The sequence below is a fragment of the Lepus europaeus genome, chromosome 16 (genome assembly GCF_033115175.1).
Source record: "Lepus europaeus isolate LE1 chromosome 16, mLepTim1.pri, whole genome shotgun sequence".
Classification (NCBI taxonomy): Eukaryota; Metazoa; Chordata; class Mammalia; order Lagomorpha; family Leporidae; genus Lepus; species Lepus europaeus.
The window spans coordinates 89,204,661-89,221,252 of record NC_084842.1 but is presented as its reverse complement, the minus strand read 5'-3'; positions in this window follow the sequence as shown (position 1 = coordinate 89,221,252).

Sequence of the window (16,592 nt, the reverse complement as noted above, 5' to 3'; positions counted from 1 at the left end):
TGCGTGAGGCCCCTGCCTGAGGGGCGGGGCTTGGATTCAGGGAGGGGGCTGTCACCAGGACCCGTCCCACCTGAGCAGGACAACACCTGGTGGGTCCCAGAGGAGGCAGCTTGGGGTGAGGCCCCCAGCTAGAGATTCCGGGCACTGATGCGTGCCCAGCAGTGAGCAGACAGCTCAGGGTGAGGGCAGGGGGCACCTCCCCAAGACGTGAGACCCCTGGTCACGGGAAGGACACAGGGTCAGCAGCACACAGATACCCAGGAGGGCTCAGACCCGCACCCGGAATCGGGAAGCTCTGGAGAAGGCCTGGGGTGGCCCAGACCTCACAGCTCAGGCCAAGGCCGCCCGTGCCATGGGCACTAACCAAGAGGGGGTGAGGGAACCGTGAGGAAGCCCCCAAGCAGGCGAATGTCCGGGGCGGCGGGGGGGGGCAGTGACGGTGACAGCGCCCACAGGGGCTTGTCAGGCAGCTGCACAGGGTCACGGTGCAGCCCAGGGCCTGGGGTGCAGGTCGACCGGCAGCGCCAGCACCTGCGTGGTACCGAGATCAATGTGGCCGCAGTGGCCGTGTGCCGCCCACAGCACCTCGAGAGAAGTGAGGTGGAGCTCGGAGCTGCAGCGCAGTGGCACGTGGAACCTGTGGTGAAGCCTGAGGGGCAGAGCCGGTGAAGGTGCTGTTGTGGCCTGGCCACGGCAAGACCAGAGACTGTGCCCACGCAAAGGCCAGGAGCAGGCGGGCGTCGCGGCGGGGAGCCCACGGCCCTGTGGGGAACCTCCCTGGATGCCAGGAAAACGGCCAGGAAGCCGGCGACATGAAGGGGTGTCGCCAGCAGCCAGCAGCAGGTGGCCCGGAGACAAATCCATCAGGAAGACGCCCGAGGCCAGTGGGGCAGCAGCGACACGGCAAGCGCCAGGGCCGGCAGCCCTGCCGGGAGGCCCATGGCACTAGGGACGCGGCGGGTGCGCCTCCGACAGGCAGCAGCGGGGGCCGCGCTCAGGGCTTGGCTCCGGGCGCGGCTGGGGAAAGCCCAGCGGCCGAGCGGACCGGCCCGCCGCTTCCCGCAGATCCAGATCTTGTGGGCAGCAGGTGCAGGGTCCCGGGCGCCCAGCCAGGCGCGCTGCGCTGCGGGGCCGGAGCGGCCTGCGGCGGCGCTGTCCAGGGTGCTGAGCGCGCTCGCCCTCCTAGCGCCCCGCGCACCAGGCTCCCGCGGCCGGAGCGAGGCGCGAGGGCGTGTGGTGCGGGGTGGGCAGTCTCTTGCTGCTTGCCTGGTCCTCCGGTCCCTGCTCGCCACGTGGTGGGACGGATCCGCGCCTGTGCTCGGGACCCGGCCGGTCCTGCAGGGGGCACACCTCAGCCTGAGACTCCCGCAGGGACGCATCTGCGGTCAAGGTGCCTGAGAGCTGGCCGCTCAGGCCTCGTCCCTCTTCTTCCCAACGCTGGGACCGGCCCGGAGGGTCTGTGGCTGGGGCAGCTGGGCCAGGGCAGAGGGAACGCGGGGAGCCAGAAAAACACGGTGGCCTCCGGCTTGGGCGAGGGCTGGGTCAACTCTGAGAAACCAAGAAGGGCAGCAGGAAGTGGGAACGGGGCAGGGAGCAAAGGTCAACCCAGAGAGAGAGGGGAGGGGCTGCCTGGGATGGGCAGCAGGTGCAACACGGCCGGGCCTGGGAGCCAGGGCTGTGCCCTTCCACCTGGCTCTGGGTGGCTCTGTCAATCTTCCCACCTCTGCTGTCCCCACTCAGAGTGAGCTCGGTCCCCCGCGGCTGCGTGGCAGGGCGAGGGTAAGTGAAGGGCCTGGGACCTGTTGGTTCAAGAAAGCTTTGCCTTTCTCCCCCACGGCGCAGCTCTGACGTGGCACCCTTGGCCCAAGGCAGCAAGGACCAGAGAGAGGGCGGGTCGTGGGGGTGCCGTTGGCTGGACGGCTGGAGCTGGCCCTGAGCCCAGCCACGTGGCCCTGGGCAGACACTGAACCTTCCCGGGCCTCGCGTCCTCACCTGTGAGACGGGAATTTAGTAGAAACGGCACCAGCCTCGCCCGGCTGGGGTTGGGGTTAACGTGACGTGGATCCGTGCGGTGCTCAACAGGGCCAGCACACACTGAGCCCTCGGAGAAACTGCCCAGCCGGGGAAGATGCGGCACAGCCGAGCGTCCGTGCCAAGGCCACAGGAAAAACGCCAGAACAGCCCCAAGCTGGCCTCCTCCCTCCCCACGCCCCCAGGGGCCCCACACCTGCTCTCAACCCCGAGAGTTTTCACCAAGTCTGTGTTCAATGTCAGAGTCTTCCTGACTTCCCTGGGTAGACACAGCCGAGCGGCAGGTGTGTGTGCATGTGTGTGGGTGTGTGCATGTGTACATGTGTGAGGGTGTGTGCAGGCACGGCACGTGTACGTGTGTGCATGTACACGCGTGTGGGTTATGTATATCGGTGTGTTGCCTGTATACCTGTGTGTGCATGTGTGCACATGTGCATATACATGTGTGTGCCTTGTGCACACCCACACATGGTCCAGCAGTCCCAGGCCCTGCTGGGGAGCGTGGCTGCGGCCGGGCTGTGAATTCCTTCCTTATCCGAGCTTTGGAAGCGTTCCCTGCAGCCCTGAGCCCAGTCCTCAGCCCACGTGGGCCGTGGCAGAAGATTCCTTTGTGACTTCCAGCTTTCTCAAGGCCACTTGTGGAATTTTTAAAAAATATTTATTTATTTATTTGAAAGAGTTACACAGAGAGAAGGAGAGGGAGAAGGAGAGGGAGAGGGGGAGAGAGAGAGAGAGACAGACAGAGAGAGAGAGAGAGAGAGATTTTCCATCCGCTGGTTCACTCCCCAGATGGCTACAATGGCCAGGGGCTGGGCCAGGATGGAGGCAGGAGCTTCTCCCAGGTCTCCTACGTGGGTGCAGGGGTCCAAGCACTCGGGCCATCCTCTGCTGCTCTCCAGGTTGTTAGCAGGGAGCTGGATGGGAGTGGAGCAGCCGGGACTCAAACTGGTGCCCATATGGGATGCCAGCACTGCAGGCAGTGGCTTTACCCTCTGCGCCCCAATGCCGGCCCTGTGGAATTTTCAAACAAGCCTTGTGGTTCTGGTGTGTGACTCCCTGCTGGACCCAGGGGGCTCCAAAGGCAGACACACGTGTGCAGGGGCACGCACGCCTCACACACACTCAGGGCTGAGGGGCCACGTGCTGCTCAGGGCAGTTTTGCGAGTTCTTAAGCTCGGCCACACCCCCGTTGGCCCCGAGATCCCCATGGCAGCTGGGAGTGGCCGTCCTCCACCAGGGGCTCTGAGGTCATGCCCTCACCCTCAGCCACCTTACAGCTGCTTCTGTGAGCCCTGGTCCCTCGGCGGCTGCTGGCCTGGTCTCTGGCCTCCGGGTCGGGGCAGGGCTCCTGTCCAGTGAGAGGGACATTCAGTGACCCTCAGGGTATCAGAGGTATGGTGGGAAAGACGGGGCAGGGCCCCCACCACCGTGACAGTGGGTCAGACCCAGCGCCGACCCTCGGGCCGCAGGCTCACGGGGGCCAGGCACTGTCACCGTCATCTTTCCAGGCTCACCAAGGCCATTCGCACCTGCCAAATCCCCCTGAGCCTGCCCCCAGTGTCCCCCAAGAATCTGCCCCTCCCACAAGCCGGGGTCCCATGTCATCCCACCCACCACGAAACTCCTGGCTCCCTTGGCAGGTCACAGGCGCCCAGGACCTCCCAGCTCCCGCCCTGCTGAGGGGCAGACAGCCCGCACCCCACTCCCTTGCCGCCGTCTCCCCCTTGGTTGTGAGTGGCTCGGTGTTGGAACACGCGCCTCCTCCAGCAGTCAGCAGGGGGCCAGGAGCTCTCCAGGGAGCAGGGCCGGGCAGCAAGGCACCCGGGTTCCGAAAGGATCCTCTGAGAGTCCCCAACCTCCGTGGGAGTCAGCAACACAGGGCTGGGGCCCAACCCCCAGTCATAGGGCGCGTGCTGCCGCAGGCTGGAGACACAGCCTCACCCAGCCCCGGCCCCGGCCCTGGGTTTCCAGGCCCTGATGGTCACTCGCCTGCCTCCGCCCGGCCCTTCCAGGCACTGAGGGCCTCCACTCCGCTCCACTCCCCAGCCGGGGCTGAGGCCCCACCACCCTCCTCACATGCCCCAGCCCCACCCTCTGCACCCGGCTGTTCCTGTGTGGCTGGCTGGCTCCTCCGGGGCCGTGGCTGCCGTCAGTTTGCAGAGAGCCCACGTCAGGGGGCAGCGCAGTGAGCACCGCCCCCCATGCCAGGACTCGAGGCCCGGCAGGGCAGGGATGGAGAGCAGGCTCCGGGCAAGCAGGTGTCCTGGGGCGCCTTCCTGGACGGCCGGGGCGGGCAGCGACCAAGGGTCTCGGGGTTTCCCACATTCTCAGAGAGGCAGGGGATCTGGGGGGTCCTGTCCTCCTGGCTTCCCGCTGCCGAGGGAGCGACTAGCAGCCTCGCCCAGCGATGGAAGCCGGAACACCCCTTCCGAGCTCGGCCGCAGCCACCACCGTGTGCAGCCCCAGTCAGGCTCCCAAATCCACGCCTCTGCACCCCAGGACAAAGCTGACCGTGAAACTTGAACTCTAAACGTCGTGAATTCCAAAACAAAGCACAGAGACTCCGAAAAAGAAAGCTGTGGAGAGCCCGGGCCGGGAGGAAGGCGCGAGGGGAGACACAGGCGGACGCTGGGAGGGGCCATGGTTTCCTCGAGCCCCTGGCCATGTGGAGGGTGGGGCCAGGGTCCACGCAGAGCACCTGCCGGGGGTCCCCTATGGCGCCGGCCACGTCCACAGAAGCCACAGGTCCGCCGCATACAGGGCCTGCAGTCCCACAGGGGTGGGGAGGGGCGGGCCCACGCCTGGCACCCCGGGGCCGCTCCATGGCCACCTCACCGGCCCTGGGGCTTGGCTCAGTCTCCCACGGCTGGGCCTGGCCCTGGCAGCAGCCAGTGCCCTCCCCCGCCTGTGGCTGGCTGGCCTCTCTCGAGGGAGACAGGAACTGGACCCGCCCAGCTGCAAGGCCTCCCTCCTGGGCCAGCACCAGAAATTTGGTCCCTTTGAAACTTGGAATAGCTGGGATTCCACAGTTGCCCTCGTGAACTTTCCAGAAACTCCCGCTGCGCCGCGCATTCCTGGGCCTGCCTTGGAATGCGGCTGCCTGTGCGGCTCTCCGCTGCCCATGGCCGGGAGCCATCGGGGCCTCGTTCCCTGGACCCGGAGTCCCCGGGGAACCTCTGAGCCAGGATCTCCACCTGGGTCTCCCACGTGGCTGGTGGAGCCTGAGCCGGCACTGCTGCCTCCCGGAGTGGGCAGGAAGCTGGGATCGGGCGCAGAGCCGGGCTCCCCCCGGGCACCCCGATATGGGATGCGGGCGTCCCCGGGGCCGACGTAGCCCCCGAGGCGGAGCCCTGCCCTCCCGCAGGTTCCGGGAGGACCAGCGGAAGGGGCTCCGTGACATGGATCCTAAATCCCCCGTCACCCCAGAAAGCACCCCTCCAGGAAGGCCCCTGACCAGCACCCGAGGCCCTCGGCGGCTCTGCGGGAGCGCCCCGAGCCCAGGCGCCCACCTCGCCTGGGTCTGGTCCCAGGCCACGGCTGGGGTCCTTCCCTGTAAGCATGGAACCCCCAAGTCAGCTGTGAAGTGGAGCCTTCCCGTGGCTTCCACGGCCACAGGGGCTGCCTGGGCCCTGGTGGTTGCCGACTGAAACGCAGCCACACAGCCTCGGCCTGCTGAGGGGTCACCGTACCAGGAGAGGGCCGCCCCAGGAGGAGGCGGCGGGGCACCAGGTCCTGGCCAGCGCTGCTCCACCCCTCCCAAAGCGCCCTCTTCACCGTGGGAGGAGCCTCGGCACAGACACCGCCATGCTGTGGACGGGTGTCCCCCGCGGGCCCTGAACACCTCTGCTGATCCGGCCGAGCACCCTCTGCAGCCCCCAGGGCAGCCCTGAGCCCGGCGCAGGGGTGGAGCCGCGGCACAAGGTCCCTGGGGACACAAGGCCCCCCTTGGGGCTGCCCTGCACTGTCCGTCTCGCACCAGGGTCGCGGCCGGGCGGGCTCAGCTGCACTTCCAGGCCCTCGGCCTCCTCTCGCCCTAAACGTCAAGAACGTGAGTGCTGGCCCGGGAACAGCCCAGCAACCCTGTCATGTGGCTTCACCAGGCCGTCCAGCCCCGCGACGGGAACCCAGGTGCACAGGGTGGAGGCCCTGTCCCTGCGCCCAGCCGTCAGCACTGGGCAGGCAGGGCCGACGCCAGCCACAGCCGTGCCCACCTCTGCTCAGCCAAGCCCCACTCCCCGCTTCCCAGGGCCCAGTGTCCGGCAGAGCTGCATCCACGCCCTCATCTCCCTGAGCCTCGCTCCCGGTCCGCACAGGGAGCCTGACACGGCACTCACCAGGGGGATGTTGTGGGCGTTCCCTCAGGGCCTGCTGTGATTGGAGGGATTGCCGTGGGCGGTCCCTCAGGGCCTGCTGCAATTGGAGGGATTGCCGTGGGCGGTCCCTCAGGGCCTGCTGCGATTGGAGGGATTGCCGTGGGCGTTCCCTCAGGGCCTGCTGCGATTGGAGGGATTGCCGTGGGCGTTCCCTCAGGGCCTGCTGCGATTGGAGGGATTGCCGTGGGCGGTCCCTCAGGGCCTGCTGCGATTGGAGGGATTGCCATGGGTGTGCCCTCAGGGCCTGCTGCGATTGGAGGGTTTGTGATGGAGTTATCACAGGATCCACTGTGATTGGAGGCTTGGTCTGGGGGGCGGTTCCTGGACCACCGTAGGTTGGGGCCACTGGGGTGGGCTCTCAGGGGAGCTGTGGGGCCCCAGGACTTTGCTTCCTGACTTGAATGTGGCTGCTCCGGGCCCCTCCAGCCGCTGCTCACCGTGTGGTGCTCACCAGAACAGTGAGCCCGGCCGGCCTGGTGCCCCGGAGCAGCGGCCGGCGTCTCGCTGTAGCGACGCGAAGCTGAGAGGTGAAGCCGCTCCACCTGATACCAGGGCCCAGGCTGGAGGTGCAGCCGCCACACTGCCGGCCCCCACAGAATCCCCCGAGGGGGCTGGCAGGGTGGGGCCGACCCGGCAGGTTTTGGGGAACATCTCATGGAGGGGACCAGGCTGGGAGGACGGCCGCTGCCTCCCCCGGCTTCCCCACAAAAAGCTCACAGAAAACACCTTAGAGGATAAGTTTATTTTCTTAAAACACTTATTTGTTTATTTGAAAGGCAGAGTTACAAAGAGGCAGAGGAAGAGAGAGAGGGGGAGAGAGAGAGGGAGGGAGAGAGGGAGGGAGGGAGAGAGGGAAAATTCTTCCATCCGCTGGTTCACTCCCCAACTGCCCACAACATCTAAGCAGCAGCGGGGAGCAGCGGGTGGTCCAGGCCAAAGCCAGGAGCCGGGCGCCCCACCCAGGTCCCCCACCCAGGTCCCCTGTGGGCTGCGGGGGCCCCAGCTGCCTCCCGGGCTGCACAGGCAGAGGCCGGAAGTGGAGCCGACGGGGCTGAGCCCAGGCGCTCCGACCCCTCAGTCCTCACTCAGCCAGCCTTGCAGTCCTGGGCCCCCTCCGCCCTCCCGCAGCCGGGGCGCCCTGTCTGGCTGACCAGCACGCGGCGGGCCCAGGCCTCCAGCCATTCCCGCGCCTGCCTCCCCTGCCGCGCACTTCCAGTGGCTTTTGCTGGGGAAGCCACGGAAGCCACCCACCGGCTCCTCGGCTTCCTCTGTGGGGAGGTTTCTAACCCGCAGACCCCGTGTCTGCAATAGGTGCGGGGCAGGGGCGGAGCTGCAGGGACGGGGCGGGGCTTGGACGGGGGCTGCGCGGGTCACAGCGCTGGGTGCCGGGCCAACTCCACGAGGGTTTGCTTCCGTGAGCACCTCACTGCTCCATCTTCCCTTCCCGTCTCCTGGGCCCCACCCAGCCCGGGCACTTCCGTCTCCGAGGCTCACGGATGGTAGGCAGGAAACTGAGGCCCGAGAAGCGGGGTGCACTCAGGGTCACCCCCAACCTCGCCGGCTGCTCCCAGCCAGACCCGGACACGTGACAGCCCGACGCTGCCCCTGACTGCCAGGGCCCCCCGCAGCCCTCTCCTGCTGCCCCTGCCCACGCCCGGCTGGAGCTGGGACGGGCAGAACTGCCGGCTCAGCAAGGGGACTTTCCGGCAAGGATTCCTGAGCACAGCTCAGTTCTTGGAAGTCGCTTCCTGCCGCTGGCCCACGGCGCGGGAGTCGTTCCAGGCACCCGCCCCCGGCCTCCTGCCAGACTGTGCCTCGTGCAGGCCCAGCGGGCGTGGGCTGCCGCTGACGTGGCCGCACCGGCCCCGGCTGCCCCGGGCTGCACAGGGAGCAGAGCGAGCCCCTCCCCCTCCCTTGCCTCGTAAAGCCTTCCTGGCACTGGGGGAGGGGACGGTTCTCACCATCCCCGCCAGGGCAAACGCATTTCAGAATCTAAAACCTCAGAAACAAACTCCTGGTCTCCGGGAGGCTCCCGTCCTCGGTCTGCGCGGATGGGGGCGGGGGCGCGGGGGGCTCACGTGCTGCTCGGAGCCACCCCGCCCGTGGCCAGCCCAGGACGCCGTGGTGAGGACGCCACCTGCTCTCCCGGGGCTGGACGGTGAGCTGGCTGCTGCGCGGCTGTTGGTGCGTCACGCGCTCCTCAGGGCCAGGTTGGCGGGAAGAGACCGGGGCTTCCCGAGAAGAGGGGCAGGTGACACTGGGAGGAGGCCGCGTTGTCACAGGTGTGCGCCCCAGCCAGAGTCGCTGGGAACCAGGTCCAGGAGGCCGCTCGCCCGGGACACTGCAGTCCTGCGCTCAAAGTCTCTGGTTAAACCAAAGGAAGGCGAGGTGAGAGGGGAGGGAGGGAGGGTGGTGGACGGATGGACGGGTGGTGGACGGATTGATGATGGACGAGTGATGGATGGATGGACGGGTGATGGACGGATGGACGAGTGATGGACAGACGGATGATGGATGGGTGGTGGACGGATGGATGATGGACGAGTGGTGGACAGGTAGATGGTGATGGGTGGGAGGGTGGATGTATGGATGACTGACAGGTGGGTAGGCAGATGATGGATGGATGGGCGGGTGGGTGGGTGGGGAGGTGGATGATGGGTAAGGTCGATGCGCGGATGTGTGCACAGATGTGTGGACAGATGGACTGATGCGTGATGTGTGGAAGGGCGGTGGATGGACGACGGACGGGTGGTGGACGGATGGATGGATGCGTGATGGACAGATGTGTGGACGGGCGGTGGACGGATGATGGATGCGTGATGGACAGATGTGTGGACGGGCGGTGGACGGATGGATGGATGCGTGATGGACAGATGTGTGGACGGGCGGTGGACGGATGATGGATGCGTGATGGACAGATGCGTGGACGGGCGGTGGACGGATGGATGGATGCGTGATGGACAGATGTGTGGACGGGCGGTGGACGGATGGATGGATGCGTGATGGACAGATGTGTGGACGGGCGGTGGACGGATGATGGATGTGTGATGGACAGATGTGTGGACGGGCGGTGGACGGATGGATGGATGCGTGATGGACAGATGTGTGGACGGGCGGTGGACGGATGATGGATGTGTGATGGACAGATGTGTGGACGGGCGGTGGACGGATGGATGGATGCGTGATGGACAGATGTGTGGACGGGCGGTGGACGGATGATGGATGCGTGATGGACAGATGTGTGGACGGGCGGTGGACGGATGGATGGATGCGTGATGGACAGATGTGTGGACGGGCGGTGGACGGATGATGGATGCGTGATGGACAGATGTGTGGACAGGCGGTGGACGGATGATGGATGCGTGATGTGTGGACTGGCGGTGGACGGATGATGGATGCGTGATGGACAGATGCGTGGACGGGCGGTGGACGGATGATGGATGCGTGATGTGTGGACGGGCGGTGGACGGATGATGGATGCGTGATGGACAGATGTGTGGACGGGCGGTGGACGGATGGATGGATGCGTGATGGACAGATGTGTGGACGGGCGGTGGACGGATGATGGATGTGTGATGGACAGATGTGTGGACGGGCGGTGGACGGATGGATGGATGCGTGATGGACAGATGTGTGGACGGGCGGTGGACGGATGATGGATGCGTGATGGACAGATGTGTGGACAGGCGGTGGACGGATGATGGATGCGTGATGTGTGGACGGGCGGTGGACGGATGATGGATGCGTGATGGACAGATGCGTGGACGGGCGGTGGACGGATGATGGATGCGTGATGGACAGATGTGTGGACGGGCGGTGGACGGATGGATGGATGCGTGATGGACAGATGTGTGGACGGGCGGTGGACGGATGATGGATGTGTGATGGACAGATGTGTGGACGGGCGGTGGACGGATGGATGGATGCGTGATGGACAGATGTGTGGACGGGCGGTGGACGGATGATGGATGTGTGATGGACAGATGTGTGGACGGGCGGTGGACGGATGGATGGATGCGTGATGGACAGATGTGTGGACGGGCGGTGGACGGATGATGGATGCGTGATGGACAGATGTGTGGACGGGCGGTGGACGGATGGATGGATGCGTGATGGACAGATGTGTGGACGGGCGGTGGACGGATGATGGATGCGTGATGGACAGATGTGTGGACAGGCGGTGGACGGATGATGGATGCGTGATGTGTGGACGGGCGGTGGACGGATGATGGATGCGTGATGGACAGATGCGTGGACGGGCGGTGGACGGATGGATGGATGCGTGATGGACAGATGTGTGGACGGGCGGTGGACGGATGATGGATGCGTGATGGACAGATGTGTGGACGGGCGGTGGACGGATGGATGGATGCGTGATGGACAGATGTGTGGACGGGCGGTGGACGGATGATGGATGCGTGATGTGTGGACGGGCGGTGGACGGATGATGGATGCGTGATGGACAGATGTGTGGACGGGCGGTGGACGGATGATGGATGCGTGATGGACAGATGCGTGGACGGGCGGTGGACGGATGATGGATGCGTGATGGACAGATGCGTGGACGGGTGGTGGACGGATGATGGATGCGTGATGGACAGATGCGTGGACGGGCGGTGGACGGATGATGGATGCGTGATGGACAGATGCGTGGACGGGCGGTGGACGGATGATGGATGCGTGATGGACAGATGCGTGGACGGGCGGTGGACGGATGATGGATGCGTGATGGACAGATGTGTGGACGGGCGGTGGACGGATGGATGGATGCGTGATGGACAGATGTGTGGACGGGCGGTGGACGGATGATGGATGCGTGATGGACAGATGTGTGGACGGGCGGTGGACGGATGGATGGATGCGTGATGGACAGATGTGTGGACGGGCGGTGGACGGATGGATGGATGCGTGATGGACAGATGTGTGGACGGGCGGTGGACGGATGGATGGATGCGTGATGGACAGATGTGTGGACGGGCGGTGGACGGATGATGGATGCGTGATGGACAGATGTGTGGACGGGCGGTGGACGGATGATGGATGCGTGATGGACAGATGTGTGGACGGGTGGTGGACGGATGGATGGATGCGTGATGGACAGATGTGTGGACGGGCGGTGGACGGATGATGGATGCGTGATGGACAGATGTGTGGACAGGCGGTGGACGGATGATGGATGCGTGATGTGTGGACGGGCGGTGGACGGATGATGGATGCGTGATGGACAGATGCGTGGACGGGCGGTGGACGGATGGACTGATGCGTGATGGGCAGATGCGTGGACGGGCGGTGGACGGATGATGGATGCGTGATGGACAGATGTGTGGACAGGCGGTGGACGGATGATGGATGCGTGATGGGCAGATGCGTGGACAGGCGGTGGACGGATGATGGATGCGTGATGTGTGGACGGGCGGTGGACGGATGATGGATGCGTGATGGACAGATGTGTGGACAGGCGGTGGACGGATGATGGATGCGTGATGTGTGGACGGGCGGTGGATGGATGATGGATGCGTGATGGACAGATGTGTGGACGGGCGGTGGACGGATGGACTGATGCGTGATGGACAGATGCGTGGACGGGCGGTGGACGGATGATGGATGCGTGATGGACAGATGTGTGGACGGGCGGTGGACGGATGATGGATGCGTGATGGACAGATGTGTGGACGGGCGGTGGACGGATGATGGATGCGTGATGGACAGATGTGTGGACGGGCGGTGGACGGATGATGGATGTGTGATGGACAGATGCGTGGACGGGCGGTGGACGGATGGACTGATGCGTGATGGACAGATGTGTGGACGGGCGGTGGACGGATGATGGATGCGTGATGGACAGATGCGTGGACAGGCGGTGGACGGATGATGGATGCGTGATGGACAGATGCGTGGACGGGTGGTGGACGGATGGACTGATGCGTGATGGACAGATGTGTGGACGGGCGGTGGACGGATGGATGGATGCGTGATGGACAGATGTGTGGACGGGCGGTGGACGGATGATGGATGCGTGATGGACAGATGTGTGGACGGGCGGTGGACGGATGATGGATGCGTGATGGACAGATGTGTGGACGGGCGGTGGACGGATGATGGATGCGTGATGGACAGATGCGTGGACGGGCGGTGGACGGATGGACGGATGCGTGATGGACAGATGTGTGGACGGGCGGTGGACGGATGGACTGATGCGTGATGGACAGATGTGTGGACGGGCGGTGGACGGATGATGGATGCGTGATGGGCAGATGCGTGGATGGGTGGTGGACGGATGATGGATGCGTGATGGGCAGATGCGTGGACGGGCGGTGGACGGATGATGGATGCGTGATGGACAGATGTGTGGACAGGCGGTGGACGGATGATGGATGCGTGATGGACAGATGCGTGGACAGGCGGTGGACGGATGATGGATGCGTGATGGACAGATGTGTGGACGGGCGGTGGACGGATGGACTGATGCGTGATGGACAGATGCGTGGACGGGCGGTGGACGGATGATGGATGTGTGATGGACAGATGTGTGGACGGGCGGTGGACGGATGATGGATGCGTGATGGACAGATGTGTGGACGGGCGGTGGACGGATGATGGATGTGTGATGGACAGATGCGTGGACGGGCGGTGGACGGATGATGGATGTGTGATGGACAGATGCGTGGACGGGCGGTGGACGGATGATGGATGCGTGATGGGCAGATGCGTGGACGGGCGGTGGACGGATGGACTGATGCGTGATGGACAGATGCGTGGACGGGCGGTGGACGGATGATGGATGCCCGTTCCTCCCTGCGCCACGGGCTGGAGCAGAGGCTGTTCTGAGCGGATTCCGTCTCCCTTGCAGCCCTGCTGGTTCCTGAGGAGCCCACGCATCCCTCCACTTCCTCGTGCAGGAGCACACGGCCCCGAGCACCGTGGGGCCCCCAGGAAACACCGCAGCAGCCGCAGGAGCCACAGCCCTGCCCCGGGCCCCGTGGGTCCTCTGTGGATCCCAGGAGCAGCCCCCCAGCCCTGCTAAGTGGACAGGGAGCAGAGGAAGTGGGCAGTGGATGCTACACCTGGCCAAGGGCACACAGCAGAGGACGGGACCCCTGCCCAGCTGTGCTGGTGGGGAGGGCAGGACCCCGAGCCGAACCCAGGGGCACAGGCGTCCGTGGAGGCTGCCCCCCCCCCCAAAGCGTCCTCACATCTGGACGTGGCTCAGAATCGCTCGGACCTGCACACACCCAGACTACGGAATCTCCATCTCCCCGGGTGTGGCCAGCAGAGGGCACCTTCACAGGGGCCCGGGGCTGGGGGTGGAGCCCCTGGGAGCTCATAGGTGAACTCTGGCCCCCCCAGAGCTGCCCGGCACCAGGATCGGCAGCAGGTGCTGGCGATGCCCTGTGCGGGGGCTGCCGCTCCAGCGGGCCCTGCGGCAGGGTCGGCTCAGAACACCCACTGCACATCAGCTCTGCCCCCGCAGCCCACCCCCACGGTTCTCCTCCGCAGACAGGGAAGCTGAGCCCCCCAGAGTGCAATGGCTGCGGGGCCGCGTGGTCCTCGGGAGGGGTCCCTGCGCCCTGCTTGCTGCCGTCACCGCGCACCACAGGAAGGAGGCTGCTCTCCGGCTCACTGGGGATGGGGGGGCAAAGACGCCCCAGGAACTCTGGGCAGCCAGCACGGGCAAGAGGGGCCGGCGGTTCCCTGGGCCAGGGACACAGCCCCGCTCCCACTCGGGTCCCAGTGCCCCAGCCACACCCAGACTCCACTTCCCATCCACCCCCTGCCAACTCCACCATTCCGTTCATCACCAAGTGGTGGGCGTGGCCTCCAGAGGGCCCACCCCTCCAGGTCGCAGCCCCACCTGTCTGCGACCCCCAGACTGGGGGGAGAGGACCCTGGGTGGCCGCGTGCAGCTCGCCGAGGACAGCCGCAGCTTCCCGGGGTCTCCGCTCCGGTTTCCACGGCAACCCCAGTGTCAGCGGCGCAGGGGCCCTCCAGGGCTGGGAGTGGATGGGCTGGGCCGGCCAGGGGCTCTGCAGGAAGGGGATGGCGGGCGGAGGAGGCCCATGGGGGACGTGGGGCAGGCACCTGCTTCCCGGGGGCTGACCCACTGCACAGGTGAGCAGACTGAGGTTCGGGGCGGGGAGGCAGGTGTCGTGCTATGGGCGTGGTGACGGAGACGGCGCAGCCGACCCTGAGGGTTCATGGGAGACCAGCGGCGAGCCCCCACAACCCCACGGCCACAGGTGGGGTCAGCCAGCCCCTCCGTTTGGCCCAGGCGTTCCCCGGCATCCACGCTGCATGTGGGGGTCACTGGGGCCACGCCTTGGTGGCCTGGCTGTGGAGGGCGTGGGAGGGGCTCCGAGAGGTCACAACCTTCCCACGTCCGTGGCTGCCTTTGGACCCACAGGGACGTGGCAGACGGACACGAGGGCCGAGGGAACGGCCACCCTGGCCACCGCGGCAGATGGCTGTGCTCGCAGTGGGCAGCTGCGGTGGTGCTGGGCTCTGGGTTTGGGGCCGGGGGCCGTGGCGGGGGCGGGAGTGTTGCAGACCCTGCAGGCCCAGCCTGGGTGGCCAAGCTGGTGCAGGCACGGCCTCGGGTTGTGCCGGGCCTCGGCAGCATCCTTGACCCGTGCCAGATGGATGCGGAGGGGAAGCTCCGTCCAGGCTGGTCGGGTGGTAACTCCTTGGGCGCCGCCGGCCCTGCAGCTGACAAGGCCCCCGAGCCCCTCACGGCCGCAGGGCCCAGCCGAGTGAGCGGCGCTTCCGTGGGCAGCACAGGCCCAGAGGTGCGGCTGCCGCCCACGTACGGCCTCCTTCCCGCGGCCTGGCCAGCCGGGGCAGCCAGCCCTGCGCACACAGCACTTGGCAGGGCCGCGCCTGGCCTGAGGGGAACCCTGGACCGGGGGAGGGGACCCCAGCGCCAAGCACAGCCCAGAACAAAGGTTAAGTTAGGTTAACTCGGCCGAGCCAGGATGAGCGCTGGCTCCAGGCTCGGCTGTCGCCTCCCAGGCACGTGGGGCTGGCTGAGGTTCCTGCCGTGTGTGTGCCTGCGTGTGCACGAGTGTGTGGTGAAGGCGCCGTCCAGGCCCAGGGACTTCTGGGTGACTTTCCGGGTGACTGGGCTTCAGCAGGAATGCTGCCCCCCCCCCCCCCAGCTTCAGCCCCTGGCACAGACACCGTTTCCACACCGGGAGTCCCGGCAGGGCCGTGGGGCGGCCGGTGAGGGTGCTGTGCCACCCGCCCTGTGCCTGCCCACCTCAGAGGCCCCTGGGCACAGCGTCAGGGCCAGGGAGGGGCTGCAGCTGCCGTGTGGTCTTGGGCAAGCGTCTCGGTGTCCCCGGTGTCCCCCCGCTGTAGAAGAGGTGACAGCCAGGACACCCAGCCCTCGGCAGCCCGTGCAGCTGAGGGGGTGGCTTCTCGCCTCCTCCCATTCCTGCCCGCTGCCGCCCCGCGGGCCTCTCCAGGGCCACCGAGGAAGCCGTGGGGTGGGGGTGGGGGGCTCCATCCTCCCAAGCTCTGTGGAAGCGCTGGGGGGACCATGTGGGGCTGCAACAGCCCGGACCACCCCAGGGGCCGCGAGCCAGGAGGCGCTCTGGCCAGGCGCGGTGCATTAACCCCCGGTGCCCAGAAGCGGCCTCCCCAGAGGGCAGCCTCTGCCCGACCCCTGCCAGCTCTGGCGGCTCCAGGATGCCGGCTCCCCCAGTGCCCGCTCCGTCCCCACGTGGCCGCCTCAGGCTGTCTGCGGGTCCTCGCCCAGTTTAGGGCCCGGCCCAGCCCCCTGCAGGCCACCACCACAGCAAAGGCAGGCGTGCGTCTGCTGTCCCCTGTCCCCGCACACGGAACGGCCAGCTGCAGCAGGTGTGAGAGCCACTCCCTCTGAGCAGGGGCCCACAGGCCTCAGCCACGGCCAGATCTCCCCCGAGACCCCCGGCTTTCCTCTCTGACCCCACCCGTGCGCCGTGCTTCCATCTGTGGGTGCCCAGGGGCCTGGAGGGGGGTGCCGGCATTGTGCGGGCAGTGGGTGAAGCTGCTGGCCGCGGCCGCTCCGGCTCCCTGGCCTGTGACCCCACCAGTGTCTGCTGCCCAGGGCAGAGACCGGAGTGAGAGCAGGGGACAGCTGCACGGCAGTGACACCACACTGAGGCCCGGGCCTGACGCCCAGGCAGGCGGGTTGCCCTCCCTGCCGCACTC